General features: G+C 48.8%; 1 protein-coding gene across 1 annotated transcript in view; it reads right to left on the reverse strand.

Moving 5' to 3' along the window:
- Positions 1 to 17,114, reverse strand: part of CUX2 (cut like homeobox 2) — a 62,062-nt gene that overhangs the window by 18,210 nt on the left and 26,738 nt on the right. The window lies entirely within an intron of this gene.

The following is a 17,114-nucleotide window of genomic DNA, read 5'->3' on the forward strand; positions in this document are numbered from 1 at the left end:
CCTGCCTGGAGTGGATGGGATGGGGCAGCAGAGGGACATGAGGGCACAGGCATCAGGGATGGAAGTGACCCATTCCCAGCTGGAAAGAGCCAAACGGGGCACTCACACTAGCCAGTGACAGAGGAAGAGGTGCCCACCCAGCAGACACACTGTTATGACAGGGAAATAATCAATTAATTTGCTCTTAAGCCACCGATGAGCTAATTATGAAACAAAGCCTGAACTTTGGGCCTCAGTCTGGTGGCAGCTCCCACACCAGAGCATTTTCCCCTCCTCTGTGCCAGCGGAGCTCCTGGCTCACCCCACCAGCCCGGATTGCCATCGCTTGTCATTCCAACCCAAAGCAAACGGCTCATTTGTAATCCAGCAGCCACCTGAGCAAGCTGCCTTCTCCTCCGGAGCTCGCAGGCACTGGAGCACAAAGATCATTTTTCTATTGTTAAAATTGTATAAGCCGGGCTTTTTATAGCAGCTCGTACACAAACCTACTTTCTCAGCACCGCGGCTCCAGCAGAGGAGGAATTTGGGGGCTTTTCTTCAGCGTTCTGCAAAAATGCTTGGCTTCAGGGTGCTTTAAAATAATAATAGTGAAGAGGGGAAAGGAGGGAGGAGGCAGCCAGGAGCCAGCACTGCCCGTGTGATGGAGCAGGACAGAGCTGTGCCTGCTGAATCTGCTGGTGGGGGATTTGTGGGGATGTGGGGACACAGTGGTGCTGGGCTGCTCGTGGCATCAGCCCTGTGTGTGACCTCCCTATTCCCAAACCCTTTGGAATGCACAGCAGGGGAGCAGGAGCACACACAAGGCCATGGGGATGCCTGGACCTGCCCCAGCTGCTTTGAAGAGCTGCATCTCCCCTGAGCTGGCAGCAACCAAAGGGTGCAGAGCAAAGATCCAGCCCAAATGTTCTCCATTCCCTTTCCATCACTTGTGCCTGTCCCTGTGCAACCCTAATCCATGCCAGGGGCAAAGAGCTGGCCCAGGCTCCAAACCCAGCTGTTTGCACTGCATTTCCTTCCTCAAGTCACATTGCAGAGACAAAGCATTTTCCAAGGGGAACCTTTCCCTCTCCTCAGCAATCCCTGTGGAGGTCTGAGCACCCCCATGGTGGGGTGGGAAGGAGCCTGCAGCATCCCCTACGCTGGGCTCCGGCACATTCCAGCCCATGTCAGTGCCAGGGCACCACCAGTGTGGGCAACTGGCACATGGTGAGCCAGCCACCCACTCAGCTCTTCCAGAGTCCCACTAAACTTGGAGGAAATGTCAGCACAAAAAAGATATTTAACATTTTCAGTGATATTTTCCAGATGGGGGATAATTTACTCAAATGCCAGGGGAGATTCCTGCTGGAGCAGCTCTGAGTCCCACACAAGGATGGCTCACCCACCACTGAAACTGCTGTAATTCCTCACACAGAGCTGAATAAACACCTGGGAAAAGCCCACATCAGCCCTAAAATCCAGATCTTATAACTAAAATACCTAAATTCTCACTTTCTTGACGCAGAACCAAACCCTGCATACACATCCAAGAAGACAACACCTGAAAACATGCTGAAAAGAGGAGGAAATGGCTAAAAATGGGGGAGCTGAGTGTCCCTGGAAGCAGCCTGGGTTCAGTTCAGGATGGCATCGCTCTCGTTCTCCCCATCACCACGATGCCCGCAACACAAACCCACTGCCCACCTGCAGAGCCCTCAGTGCCCGCTCTGAGTGAGCTCTGCCTGTGCATTAAACACCCAGGTACCCCTAATTCCCATTTTTCCCCTTCCATCTCCCTCCACAGCATCCATGGGCTCAAGGTGAGGCGCGGCACGGGATCGCCGCCGTCTGATAAATTACATTTCCGCGCCGGGTCCTTTTCATGGCTGGTGACTTTCCAGCAAAGCAATTATCACTGCAGAATGTGTAATAGCCTAATTAATTACTATTGTCAGGCTGGCCTCTGTGCCATGATTATACCTTCCGAAGCCAACTTTTTAAACATTTGGAAGCAGAAATATTATTATAATTGAGTGACAAAATGGTAAAACTCCCCCGGCGCTCGGAGCGTCTGAGCATCCCCGCTCCAGAGGCGCGGGATCTGCGGAGAGTTTATTCTTGCATCCTCCAGATCAAGTGCAGGATAAGTAGTGGGTTATTTCCATCTAAATACTGGTGGCAGTAAACCACAAATGAGCTCTTTTTCAGCCTCGAGGAACAGCTGTCGGGGGAGAAAGCGGCAACAGAGACCCCAAATGTTGAAGAAAAGTGATGAAAAAAATTAATTCAAGGCTTCGCTGTTTTCCTTGGGTGTTTTTTTTGCTGATGTGTAAAGAAGTTGGGGGGAGAGAGAGGGTGGCAAGGAGGGGGAGGTTGGGAAGGAGCCACTGTCCTGGGAGAGCTCTGGGTGATGGGGTGGACCACCATGAGGAACCAGACGTGCATTGGGGTCCTTTGGTGCCTCTGTGTCCAACAGACTCCTTAAATACACCAGAAGTATGCACAGAGCCATGGTGCACCCACAGATTCATCCCACAGCCCCACAGATCCATCACAGACACACAAAAACCCCTCACACACATCCACAGACCCATCAAACACACACAGACCCATCACACCCCCCATAAATCCACTGCACACCCACCCAAACCCCACAGCACCGCCCCCCCCCACCATTCCTCCAAAGGCAGGAGCAGCTCCCAAGATTTTCACAAGGCCAAAAAGATCAATAATATAAAAATAAAGCCTGAGAATTCTAGTTAAAGGGAACATCACAGAAATATGTTGTTCACGTCCATGATTCGGGATTAAAAAAAAAGGGGGGGGAAAAAGAAGAATCAATAAAAGTTCTTTAGATGATGTTATTTCTAATGAGAAATACACCAAGACTGCTGCAAATAACTGCTTAACAGAGGAAAAAAATGCATTAATAATTTACTTTCTAAAGCGCGGGATCCCGAATGGGAGAAAATTGCTGCTGGTTCTTAATTTTGTTGTAATATTGCCTGACAAGTTCAGTGATGTTTTGGCAAAGTTCTTGAGAGCAGAGACAGAGAATACTCAGTTCATTATGTTATTTTTCCCCTCTTTTTTTCCCACATCATCCTGACCCTGCTGGCTCAGGGAGAAGGTGCCCAAGCTCTTTCCTTCCTGTGCACCACAGGATTTCTTGGGCTGAGCACCCACAGCAGCAACAGGGAAAATATTTCAAGCTTATCCACCCTCCCCACCATAACTTAATCCATGTTTCTTCACTGACTGTTCGAGCTGATTCTTTCCTTCTTTTTTTTTCCCCCTCCATTCTTTTTCCCTGAATTTATTTTTTTAGTGCATTTGCTGACAGTTGGCAGCTCTGAACCATCTGCCACCACCACAAATCTCAAAATCAAAGTTTTCAGCATCCAACCCAGCCAGGAAGAGGCTGATTTCTGACCACCACCAGGAGAAGGTGCCACCTGGGCACGTTAATTCCCAGCAAGGATTTCTTGCAAGCCCCCCATAATTATTTTCCATGAAAAATATTTTCCCGGAAAGTCATGCTCGTGGAAAAACATTTTCCTGCAAAAATAGGCAAAATTCCCTGTGTGGCTGACAGCAGTGGGCCAGGTTGGTGTGGGATACAGGCAGGGATGCTCAGGCTCTGCATCCTTGGCATGGATGATGGGGGGGATGAGGGGGTTCCCACTGATCCCCAGCTTTGGGATGCAGCCAGGCTGGCCCTGCACCCCAAGGATTGCAAAGTTTCACCTCCCACTTAGCAGAACAAAACTTTTAATTTAGATGTTTTCATCAATCTATCAGAGTAAAAAAAAATAAGTTTAAAATAATGACTGTAATAAATGAAGGTAATTAATTGTAGTTTGTTCCTTTACTGTCTAGTCAGCTTAATTTTACCTTTTCATCTAATAATGAGAAAATAATTTTTGTGCTCTGAGGGTTAATGATATGTAACTGCAAGAGCTGCTAATTGCATGTTGCAAACTATTCATCAAAATCCCCATCTGCGCTACTTGATTATGTTTGCTAAATTATTGCTTTGAATTATCTTTCATAAAGCAACTTTTGTAATTAGCAGGGCTTTCGCTCTGCTCTTTTCTCCGGCACAAGGATATTCAAACTTTGTCCCTCTCAAGCTGCTGCCATTAAACTGCTTTTGGGGAGAGAAAGGAACTGCCCTTTAGTTGAAGAAGGGGGAAAAATAAAAGCTGGGTTTATCCTCTGTGGTTACAATTTCTTCTTCTGGTCCTGCTGCTCCTTCCTCGAGGGGAAAAAATTGTGAAAGAGCATAAATATTTAGGAGATTATTCAGGAATAGGAGAGAGAAAGGGCCCAACAAGCCCATCCACACCCCTCCAGGTTAATATTTTAAAATGATCTTTTTTCTCCTTTTTTCCTGCCCATTTAGAGGAAGAGGCAGAGGGGGAATGTTTGCCATCCATCACCCTGAGTTTATGGGGTGATGCACTCGGCTCTCCCTGCTTAATATTCCTGTGGAAAGAAGAAAAGTGGGGTTGGAGGGGGAAATATATGGGATGGGAGTGGTGCAGGTTTTCAAAAATTTGAAAAAGAGGAAAAAAGAGGAAAAAGACAAAAAAGGAAAAAAGAGGAAAAAAAAGAGAGGGGGAAAGGGGAAAAAGGGGGAAAAGAGAGAAAAAGGTAAAAGTGGGAAAAGGGAAAAGAGAGGAAACAAGGGACAAAGAGAGGAAAAGAGGGGGAAAAAGAAAAAGAGAAAAAACAGAAAAGAGGAAAAAGCATAAAGAGAGAAAAGAGAGGAGATAAGAAAAAATGAAAAGGAGGAAAAAGGAAAAATATTTGAAAAGGAAAATAGAAAAGGATTAAAGGGAAGGGGAAAAATGATAGGGGAAAAGGATGTGGAAAAAGGAAAGGAAAAAAGGGAAGGGAAAAGAGGGGGGAAAGGAGAAAAACAGAGTCCTGAGCCCCCTTAAGCCTGGCTCCAGGATCAGCAGCACCTCACTGTGTCCACCCTGCACCACCTGGCAGCAGAACCCACCTTCTGGGATAAAACCCCCCAAAACCTCCTGTGGAAAAACTCCCTGGGGGGAAGAAGGTGGCAGAGCTGGGGAAGCAGCTGCTGCTGAGCTGGGAATTGCATCCTATTCTCCCTGACACCCCCATAAATCCAGAGCCACTTGGGCAGAGGGCTGGCTGGGCTTCCCGAAGGACATTGCTCACATTCCTGGAGCAGATCTAATGAAGACTATTGGAAAAAATGCAGTATTTAAAAGACTGAAAATGTATTCCTATTGTTATCACTCTCTTTTATGTGTTTATGCACAGTGCATCGGAATGAATCAATACTGGATTGCTCTATAAATAAATGAGCATATCAGTAAACCCAGTAATAAAATGAAGTGATGAAAAATATGGAAATCAGCCACATTTGTGTAAATCCACTTATTGTTTACTTTAATATTTTCCTATGCAGTTCCGTAGCTCCAAAGAGACAGATTTAAAACCAGGTAATGCTCAGCAGATGACAGAGCCTAATGTGTCACTGCTGGAGAGCTCGGAACACCAGCAGCTCTCCAGGGGTTTCCATCCAAGCACATTAGAGGAGCAGGGGAAGCAGCCCCTGAAGAAAACACTGAATTGCCAGGGAGGAAAGAGGTGTCCTGAAGTGCCATGAGACTCTCGCCAGCATCAGGGACCAAAGCCAAGGCTCACGTGGATGGGGAGCACCTGGGGCAGGAAGGAGAAGCCTTCCCTGGCAGCATGGTGGGCTGGGACAGTGTTGTCCCACCCCAGTGGCTCAGCTCCTCCTCAGATCCCCCTCCACAACCACGTCCTGGGATCCTGGATGTGCCATGGCCCCTCCTGGCCACACCACAGCACTTCCCCTTCCCGGTTACATCGAGGCATTTCCCAGCCACGGCACCTCCTGGCTATGTCACTGTGTTTCCTGGTCATGCTTTGGCAACCTCTGAAAATGTCAATGGCATCTCCAAGCCACACCCTGGCATCTCCTGGACACATCCTGGCACCTCCCAGACACATCTTGGCCCCTTCTGGCACCTCCCAGCACTGGTGGCTCCTTGCCCTGCCTGGAAGCTCTGTCCAGTCTGTGCCTCCCAGGGCTCTCCCCATTTCAACCCCCCAAGAGCCAACAGGGTGGCAAAGGCCTGGGATCATCCCCAGGACCGTGGGTGGCGAGGGCAGGTCCTGCCCCTGTTGCCCAGCTCTCCTCTGAGCATTCCCCATAACGCTGCCAGTTTTCCCTCCCACCCAGCCAGGCTGGTAGAAACACCCCTCCCCACACAGCCTCCAAGAAAAGCTATTTTAGAGTTGCTCTTTTTTTTTCTCCCCCCCCCCCACCCCTTTCTCATCTTTTTTTAATTCATTTTTTCTAACAAACAACCCATCTCCCCCCATCTGGGCTGCGAGCTGGGTGCCAGCAGCTCCGCGCCAAGCGCTCAACGTTTGCTTTTTATAAACGCCTCAAAACCCAAAATTCCCTCCCGCGCTGCTGGGATGCATCCAGGTGGATACTGCATCCAGCAGGATGCTGCACCCCCCCCAAAGAGCCCCTTTCCTCCAGCTCTGCCCACCCAACAGAGCTACCAGAGGTGGTGAAAGCCAGAAATCCCCCAAACCTCAAGGTTAGGGGCTAATATTTGCCTTTGTGGCCAGTTAACTTCCCTTTGGTTAGTCACTCACATCTACAGCTCCCAAAAATCTCCTTGCTGGGGAGGAAAATCCGCTGTCCTGCTGAGTTAATTCCCTAACAGCAGATCTCCTGAACCTCAGGTACATTTTTTCCTAAATTCCCAACTGAGTTCAATTAAATGTTCATGAGACTCTGCGCTTTCCCCCCACCACCCTGCCAGCACCATGAAGCTCCTTCTGGAACAAAACAAAACCAAAAGGGGTACAAAAACAACAAGAAAAACAGGGGGGGAAATTAAATAAAGGGGGTTTAGGAGGGCTGGAGTTGGAATTTGAGGAATACAATTCCCCAGGACCAGTTTTGTTCGGTGTCGCGCTGGCAGTATCGACAAGGGGGTTCACATGAATAATTGAAGGAATTCTGTATTCCCCGCAAAAGAAAAGGCAAGCCGAGAGGGCTGTTGAGATAATCAGGAGCTTGCTAATCAATATTCTCAGCCCCAGCCTCCTCCTCGCTTCTCCAAAAGGAGCAGTGCCATAAGCTCATCAGTAACTGTAAAAAAAACATCGCACTCCGAGTGTCAAAATAGTCAAGCACAGCATATTGTATTGCCAGATTTCCCTCCCGGTCCACCTCGGTGCCAGATTCCATCCATCAGCAGGGAGGGAAGCCGTCCAAAGATGACTTACTTACGCTTAAGTGTTCATAAATAAGGTTTTTAAGATATAGATGGCTTTTTAATTTTGGTGGAATGTAGGGAAAAAAAATAAAATCGAATTGAAATGATGGGGTGGATGCGGTGGGAAGAGATCTCTTGGGTGCTGCCTGGTAAATTTCACAGCCCAGGGGATGTCCTGGTCCTTATCCAGCTTGTACCGGGGCGAAAACAGCCGGAAAAAATTTAGGCTGGCACCATAAACTGTGGCAAAAGCTTTGTCTGGTGGGGAGATATGGCAAGAGGATGTATTCCCGCTATGGAAACCTCATTAGACAGACTCTAATTACTGCCCTGCAGTCGAGGGGAAGAGACAGACACCATAAAACCTGGGCAGGGGGGTGGTCATTAATTGCTTTTTGATAAATTGGGGGCTGAGGTGCTGCTGGCCAAGGTCAGGAGGTGCCGGCCTGAGGCTCAGCTGTGCCCCAGGCTCTGGTTGCTGGTGATTCAATCCCATCCTGCTCCCAAAATGGGCATTTTTGGGGCAAATTTGGTTTGTGGTGGAAGGAGCTGCCTCCCTCCTTATCAGCAGCTGGTCCTGGCCTGCAGGACTTGCTCCATTTTCATGTCCCAGCAAAACCACAAAACTCCCATGAAACAAACCTTGCACCCCAGCACCACGGGGATTCAAGCTGTGGCTCCCTGAATCACGAAGGATTTGCCTCTTTCCTCCCTGGCATCACCAAAATCCACCTGGGATGTGGGGCAGGACCCTGGCACAGGGGGCCAGCAGCCTCCCCTGCAAGCCAGGCCACAGGGCAGGGGGGTGACCCTGGCCATCCATCACCCCCTCCCCTGTATGTAAATCCCTGATGCCAAAGATGTATGGAGCCAATTACCAGGGGTCACTGCCGGGTGGAAAATTCAGACAACGAAGCTCCCGGTCTCCGATGAATTTGTGTGAGATTGCAAGTTACTGCCTTTTATTGGACAATATAAATATTTCACTGTTATATAAAAAAATATTGGCGAGAAAGCAGATAAAGCCGGGTCCTGTGTGTATACAGAGAAGCAGGGAGTGAAAAACGGCCGTCAGCATCTTTTTAACGGCCTCTGGTGCGGCGCAGGAACGGCTGCGGAGGGGTTGGATGCCCACGGGGGCACCACAGGACTGGGGGATCTCAGGGACCCCCCCCAAGGCTACAGTGGGAATGGGAATGATGTTGGAATGAGCCCAGACACACAGACAGTGGGGTGGTCAAAGGGGTAGTGTCCTGAGCCAGCAGAGAGCAACACAGAGGACGCAGAAGCAGACACAGAAACCTTGGAGGCTCAGCGCCGTTCCCAAGAAATGGATGCTGTCCCCAAGCCTGTGCCTACCACAGAGGATGCCCAGTAAGGCTGGGGCAGGAACAGGCTCACTATATGGATGAATCCCAAATGCATTTTCCTAAGTCTTTCCCAATTTGTCCTTCTGGAATCACATCTGTCCCCATCTGCAGACCCCGTGCCAGTACAGGACACCTGAATTTCATGCTCACCAACACATCAGCACATTCCCTGTGACAATGAAGCCAGAGGAAAGAAAAAATAAAAAGCCTATAGGAATCAATACCTCTTTCTCTCTTTCCCTATATTTTATTAAAAACTTTAGCATCAATATTAATGTTTAAATCCCCACCAAGCTGAGTTTAATTACCTGTAAACTGCATCCACAGCTACGTGGACTTTGCTCCTCGCTGCAGTAAATACAGCTGAGAAAGAGCAGCGCCAACACCTACGAGCATCCTCTTCCCATTCCTGCAGGAGGGGATGAATCCAGCATCCCCCAGCACCCCCCAGCCTCAGCAGCATGCGGGGAGGGGATGGTAGGTGATGGAGCCAGAGCCACGACCCCATCTGAGCATGGATGGAGCTGAAAGGAGAAAGGGGAGAGAAGGGAAAAATTGAGATCCCAGGAAGAAAATGATGCGTAAATATAAAATATCTGGGACTCTCACTGCCAAAAGGAATCTGCTTCCAGCCACTACATGAATCACACTGGGGGGGGGGGGCGAGGGAGAAGCAGTTGAATGGAGTCCATTAGTGGCTGAGGACGATGAATAACTCGCAGGCAGCAGGAGCCGCTCCGGAACGCGGCGAGGGCATGAAGGGCTGGGAGCTGCCAGGGAAACCAAGAGGGACTGGGAGCACATCCCCCTGAACCCCCACCAGCAGCCACCTCCTCCCTTTGCCTGCTGTGCCAGAAAAGAGGAATACAAGCTTGTTGTGCTTTTCCAACTGCTCCAGACACATCTTTAACCCCCGGCACCCGTGGGCACACAGCAAACGGCCCAGCAGCAGAGGGAGCAGGGATTGGTCCCCACTGGTGCCACTGGTCACCCCAGGGCCCATCCCAGGGCCACCACTGGTCCAGGGCACAGATGCTGAGAGTGAGGTTTCAGCATCTAAAATGGAATCGGGGTTTACAGAGCATTATCAGAGGAGCTGTAATGGGATCTCACAGAGGGCAGAGATTTGAGACCTGCATCAGATTCCCATTCCCAGGGAGGCAGGAACAGGCTGTGTGTTTAAAAAACCCATCTATCAAGGGATGCTATCACATGCTCTGGTGTTCTCCTGGTGCTCACAGGCAGCTCCAGAGTTTTGCCATCCTGCTCCTTCCAGAGGCCAAAGAGGAGCTGATGGAAGGGCCCAGCCTGGTCCTGCCCCTCCAGACCCCACATCCTGGCAAATCCCCCACCAGGCTTCTCCTGCATCCCACAGCCTCAGCTCCTCCCAGCCAGCTTTTTTAGGGACCCTTCCCTATTAGATCCACCCCAGGCAGCTTCCCAGGACCAGGGCTGGGACGGCAGCAGTGGTGTTCGAGGGCTGCACTCCCACAATAATATCCATTTCCATATTCATTCCGTGTTTATCTCGCAGATGTACGGATCCGTTACAATGGAGAAAAAAGAGAACTCAGAATTTGTTCTCAAAAGATATTCAAATTAGTTAATCAAGAGTCCTTTTATCACGTGTCTCCTGTACCAGCAGCAACTATCCATCGAGATAAATGATCAGCTGCTAATAACTGATTACACTGCAGCAAGTGTTTTCTTATCCCCATTACCACCATGTTTAAAGACATTTTATAAATTTCTAATTATCGTAAATTGTTTCTCCTTTGGAAAACATCTTCCCATAGTCATCAGCTGTCAATTTGCTCTGAAAATCTCTCTTTAAAATGAGCTCATTGCAAGATGCTTGGGAAGCAGAGAAAACCCTTCCAGGCTCCTGGCTGGTGGGATGCAGCCTGGACACCTCCACCCCGGGGCACTGGGAGCCTGGGATGTCCCTCCATCCCTCCACAAAGTGGATCAGACTTGAAAATAAAATAAAAGCAACCATAAGTGGGATCAATCCTGGATGAAGGTGCTGTCTTTACCTGGCTCATGATGCCAAGGAACCGTGTGGTGGAACGGGCCGTGGCTCCAGATGGATTCGCTCTCCAGCAAACCATGGAACAATAAATAAGCCAACAGTTCATAAAATAGCTCTTGGCAAGCACCAGCTCCTTCCAGCACTGGCATCTCAGGGTGGATCTGGGCTTGGGAGGGCCCTAAATAAGATCCTGCTGGTTTTCTATGTATTTTACCAATGAAAGCTAAAATAGTGGAGAGGGTTTGAAGCCAACCAGGACTTTAAATCCAGCGGTGGCCTCGAGCCGCCGCTCCGGCTGATTTCTGGGCCCCATTCATTATTGCAATCAATCAGCTTAAAGAAAAACAACCGCATAAACAACAATAAACCAACCTCTAAACTCTCTCAGACACTTTAATGGGTCCTTCCATCTTCCCCAGCCGTGACCACAGGGCAGGAGCCGCCATCCATGGGCCAGGATACAGATGGGAAGAGGACCACAATGGCACAGACAGAGCATCCGTGTGCTCCTGGATGCAATGAGCTCCCCTGACACCCACTATTCCCCAAAAGCACCAGTGACACAACCCCACTTGGGTGATGGTGGCTCCACTGGTGACATTCACTGCCTGGGGATGACCAGGACAGGCACATCCCAACCGTCCCCTATGGCCAGGGTTTGGCCAAGTGCCTCCATGCCAGAGCTGATTGAGCCTAAGCTCCTGGAGGCAGAGGCAACATGGAGACACAGGATGGGAGGAGGAGGAGGTGGAGGAAGGCTACCCAGGATAAGCAGAGGATCAGGGTGTCCAGCCAAGCATGTCCTCCAGGCAGAGCAAGGCCTGTGGATGCCAGGAAAGGGAGGAGCAGCCGACGGGACGCGGAGCCTGGCACGGAGCAGCCAAGGTCCTTCCCGGCTCCAGGGGGGCTCAGACCAGGGGAGGAGACGCCGCAGGCACCAGCCATGCCATTATACGCTTTATTGATGCTGTTCTGAAGAAAGCTAATCAATATATTAGATTTCCCAAAGAAAGAAAACACCAGCTGCCAGCAGCCCATAACTCCTCCACCGCCGCGCTGCATTTTTCCATCAAGCCCCGGAGCCGTGCGTGGCTGCGCAAGATGAGGTCACGTTCAAGAGGAGACCTTCTGCTCCTCTGGCCACCAGGTCAGAGCCAGGGCCACGGCCACTGGGCAGCCACATGCCAAAGCCCACGGCCCCTGCCTGGGCTTGAAGTGAAAATGTGGGATTCCCCAATTATTTTGCACCAGCATCAAGTGTGGGGTGCAGGGAGAGAGCCCAGCACCCAGCAGGACAAACCCAGCCTGGTCCAACAGGGCTCCCCAGGGAACTCCCAGTCCTGATGCCTGTATGGACTCACAGCCCCCATTTGTGGTTCACAAGGGTTCCCCAAGAGCTTTTCCTACTGGGAAGAGCCATATGGAAACTGCCCTTTCCCAGCCACATTTCCCTATAGAGACATTCCCATGACATTGATCAGTCCCAAGTGTGGCCACTCAGCCACACACCAGGACTGGAGGGAAACTGGAAAGCACCGAACCAATGGATGCTCCTGGGATCCTGGCACACAGAATCCTGGAACACCAAAGTGTGGCACCTGATGTGCCCTGCTCCCCACTGCCCACTCCCCATCACCAGTGCAGGTAGTCACCATTCCTCAAACCATTCAAGCCTGTGCAGTGGCAGCTCCAAAAGCCTTTTAAAAAGGACAGGATAAATCCACGTTGGACAGGCAGAAAAGCAGACTGACGTCACAGGGAATTGATTAGTGCTTTAATAGAATTGGATCATTGGGAGGGCTGTAGACCCTGTTTCAGAAACCCAAATGTTATGCAGATTCACATTGAAAACCCTAAACCAGGGCGCATTTATTTAACCAAGGCAGAGTAAATGTCCCACATTTCCCCAGGATTATCTGAACCATATCAGATATAATCCAATGATCTGTAAAGTGATTATACCCAACTGAATATACGAGATCTCTTCTGGTAATGCAATATTTCATCCAGCTGCAGACATTAGGAGGAGGCAAACAAAGGAGGAGATTTAATAAGTGGAAATAAAACTACAGGCAGAGATAGTTTTAAATTTTTCTTTTTTTTTTGTATCGCATCTAATTGCAATCAACAACAGACATCTGACACAGTGACAGCATCAGCAAAATTGCTGCTGAGAGCACAGAATCTTTGTCTAAAAATAATCAGACATTCAGCGCACCACTGTTTGTTATAATGGTAATCGATGCTGGAGGCTTTGAATTCCATCAATTTATAGATCTGCTCTGTTCTGCCTGGTGATTGTGTTCTGCACACATCCCCTCCCGCTCGGCGCAGGCAGCGCCGGGGCACTGTGTGATTAAGATAAGCTCAGATTCCTTTCATACATTCCTTATCAGCTCTAATTCTCCACCAGGCAGAGATGTTCACAGCAGTTAAAGATTAGTTCAGCTTCTCAGACGCCAAATTTGAGGGTATTGATCAATAAATCAAATCACGGCAATCAATCGCCCGATCCCAGTCTAGCCGATGCATTATTACTGGCGCCTTCCAAGCCGAGGCTTTTTCATGGGTTTCATCAAAACGCGGCTTCCCTGGCTCCCCGCCAGCTCCTGGGCTGCCTAATAGACTCCACAGCAGAGGAGCTCCAGCCCAGCAGAAGAGCAATAAATCTCTCATCAAACAGCCGATAGAGAAACAAGATGAACATCTGTTTTGCTGCAATGAAACTCCTGTGTTCTTCAGAAGCTGCAAACCAGGTCTGACAGACCACCCCAAAGGCAGCTTTGCCTTCAACAAAGCAGCAAAGCAGAATATTTGCCGGTTATTTCAATCAGGTAATTTAAGAAGACTTTGCATTCTCCTCTCTGCAGCTGCCGGAGCTTTACAGACAGGATTCCTGCTCAGTCGATAATAAAAGCCATCCTGGGACCCTGTACTATGAAGGCAATTTTATGATACCCATTATGTGGCAATGTAACTTCATTAAAAGCTGTTTATTCCCTCTAAGCATTTTAAGCACTTTCCCTCACCCATAAAGAAGAGCCTCTCGGTGCACTGGGGAGGTTATTTGTGCCGGGAGCTGCTTTTGGGGATTTCTGAGCAGGATGAGGGTCGTGCCAGCAGCAGGATCCTGGCAAAGGGGGCTTCTCCTCCCATCCAGCAGCGAGTCAGGAGCTGCTGAGAGGCAGCTGTATATTACTTTTATTATACACTCCAGATGAGCTGCATTTACTGGAGCTCCTTTCAGGTGACATTCATTATTTATTTCTTTCATAAATTATTATGGACGAGCGCCCCAAAAATCTACCTTCACTGCAAGGATGGGCTGGCTCCTCTGAAGGTTTGCTGCACACCCATTTGCTCTTCCATCTGGGAAAATTTGGGGTGTCTCAGCCCTAGGAACTTAATTTTCTAACCCAATGCTATAATTCAGCATCCAAGGATGGAGCTGTAACCATGGCAAAGCAGGAGCCAAACCCCATCCTGCAGCCAACTGCATTCCAAGAGTCACCTTGCTCCAAAGGAGGGACAAAATGAAATCCTTCAAAACAACTGAGCAGCTCCTGAATCTCCAACTCAATGCTCCTTATTCCTTCTGGCAAATTCAGCCCCTCAAAAAACCTCAAAAAACTGAGAGTTTGGTCCCACTCTGGTGCTCAGCAAAGTATTAATTTATTAAGCTCATTCTTGATAAGCATAACTGATAGACAACAATAAACACGGCTTGGGGACAACTCTCCTAAAAGCTGCCAAAACGTGGAGCTGAAGAGTTAACCCCCCATGGCAGGGATTTGTCTCCAGATGGGATTTAGGAGCACCTTCACCTCTCCAGGCTGGTGGGTGTTTGAGCTGCCAAGGTGGCCAGCAGCAAGTGGCTGTTTTTGCTCTGCTGACATTTCAGAGTCAATGAAACCACCCAGCAGCCACCTCCCGGTCTAACGAGGCATCCTCAATTAGCCAGTGGCCTGGGAGAAATTATCCCTAGAGCAGGGCAAGCCAGCCCAGATTCCTACATGGTACTTAAAATAATGTGAATTAAAGAAGAGAAAAGGCAGGGAATGAGAGAGAGAGAGAATGGATAGCTCAGATAAAGGGGTGAATCCCCTATTTTTTTCCTCCAGGCAAATTTTCTCCTCCTGCCACACAGGTTTTTCCCATTGCACAGAGGCTGCCATGTTTTTAGGGATTGGACTGAGAGGTCTATTTAGACAGGATCACCACACACTGCTACCACATCCTCCTGAGTTAATACTCCACAAGAAAAACCAAAGCTGGGGAATGCACTCAAAGGACACGGCTGCATCTTCACCAATTCATAATTAGAACAACCATTGGCATGAATATCCATGCTTCAAGGAAACGAAAACTCCCTCCTTACTACCTTCAAAAAACCTGCATCTTTCTCCAAATAAATGGATGCAGAGACCTTGCATGGCTTGTGGGAAGAGCATGGGACAGGACAGGATCCTGAGCTCATCACTGAGCACCAAACTCAACAGCAACAGCTCAATATTCTCCCACAAACACACAAACAAACATGTGGAAAATGCTGTTAATGGCTCAGTATTTCTTTAAACAGAGTCGCCAAGGAAAAATAGAATTACTAGAATACATTTTAATTGATTTACAACAGCACTTAGTAACAGTGATAAAAGAAAAACTTGTTTTATTGGACCTCCTGCTAATTAGCTGGACTGACTCTGGGTTGGAAAAGTGTATTCCTGCAACCTGACACGACCCCGACCAGCACCTACCACCAAACAGTTTTTGAGCACAGAAATTCCTTTAGGAGAATCACAGCAAACACACAGCCAGGTGGTTACTGCCAAGAGACAGTGGAGAAAAAAGGGCTGGAGCCCCTGAACAGGATACACCAACCCCTCCAGCAGATTCCAGCATCCTCCTCCCATCCATAAATATGCCTTTCTTATGACTTTGATATATCCTTCCCTTAATGACTTTTAAGGGCACCAGATAGTCGAAAGAAGTGCACAGGCAACGGGCAAATGTTTAATATTCAATAAATGTGTCAATTTTACATACGGACGCAAATGGGGCTTTATTGAAGAATTGGTAAACTTCCTTGGAGGAAAGTAAGTGCATTTTAGCCTTCAAGGGGTCCCCAAAGAATAGAAATGGAATGTGATTTGTGATAAAACTCAGCTGCTCTATAAAAGACGTTAAATAAATGTTGCTGTTTCACTGGGGATATACAGAATTGATTGCATTATGGAGCGATTGGAAGGCGCGCGTTCCCGCCAGCCACCCGCTCGTTCCGCGCAGCCCCTTTCCATCCTCTCACTTTGGCTTCTTAATTCCAGCACAGAATTTTCTGGAAATGCTGTAAAACAGCCTTTCCCCATGGCTTGGCCTGCTATGGCACCCCAAGCATCACCTGGGCTGGATCTGGCCTGATTTCTGATGTCAGGGAAACACCAGACCCTGCGGTGCAGGGCGAGAGCCACCACGGGTGATAGAACCATGGAATGGCGTGGCTTGGAAGGGACCTTAAGGACCATCTTGCTCCAACCCCACTGCCACGGGCAGGAACACCTTCCACTAGACCAAGCTGCTGCTCTTGATCCATTCCAGGCTGTTCAATTCCTACAAAACCCCAACATTCCCCTATTTTTGCATCACCGTGGTCGACAGCACAGAAACCGGAATTACCATTACACACAGAACGGGGGACGAGAAACAATTAAAACCATTTTCACCACAGAGACAACACCAAATCCCCAAGCACCCCGAGCCTCCTCCACTGGCACCAGGGGACCCATCAGAGTGAGGAGCAACACCCGGGAAGGGCAAGGAGAACAAACCAATCTCCACAGACAAACGAGAGGCCAACGGTAGCACCGCGGCGAGCACAAACTGTGATATAATTGTGCTGCTGCTACATCATCTTTAATCAATAACATGATTGTGCACAGCCCAAATCCCAGCCTCAGCCAAGAAACAGCATGTTGTTAAAAAGCCCAATAGCTTTTTTTTCCCCGCTAATAGGTGGCTCGTTCCCTCAACCCTGCTGATTTTTTAAATAAAGCTAAATTCCAATAATTGTTTAATGTTTATTTTTATTTAGCTCTGGTTCACCTACCCTGGGCTCTGTGTGTCAGAAATTGATATTTGGCTCCGGTGGCTGGGGAAAAAATAAAATAAAATTAGGAAACTGGTGGTTATGTCTTGTCATAGTTAGACTGTGGTGTAACTGCAGCTTGGGGCAGCCTCCTGGGTTGTCAGGGGATCTGTGCTCCCTAAATTTGTATTTGCTGTGTTTCCCAGGGATCAGCTTGCCCCAGGACTCTTGGGTTTCCAGCAGACAAGGGCTTCCCCATAAACATGTGATTATTTTTTTCTTCTGCCGAACAAAAGCCTGGATTTAAGCCCAAAGGAGATGTTTTTGCTTTCCAGGTGGATTCATCCCTT

This window comes from Haemorhous mexicanus, chromosome 19 (genome assembly GCF_027477595.1).
Source record: "Haemorhous mexicanus isolate bHaeMex1 chromosome 19, bHaeMex1.pri, whole genome shotgun sequence".
Lineage (NCBI taxonomy): Eukaryota > Metazoa > Chordata > Aves > Passeriformes > Fringillidae > Haemorhous > Haemorhous mexicanus.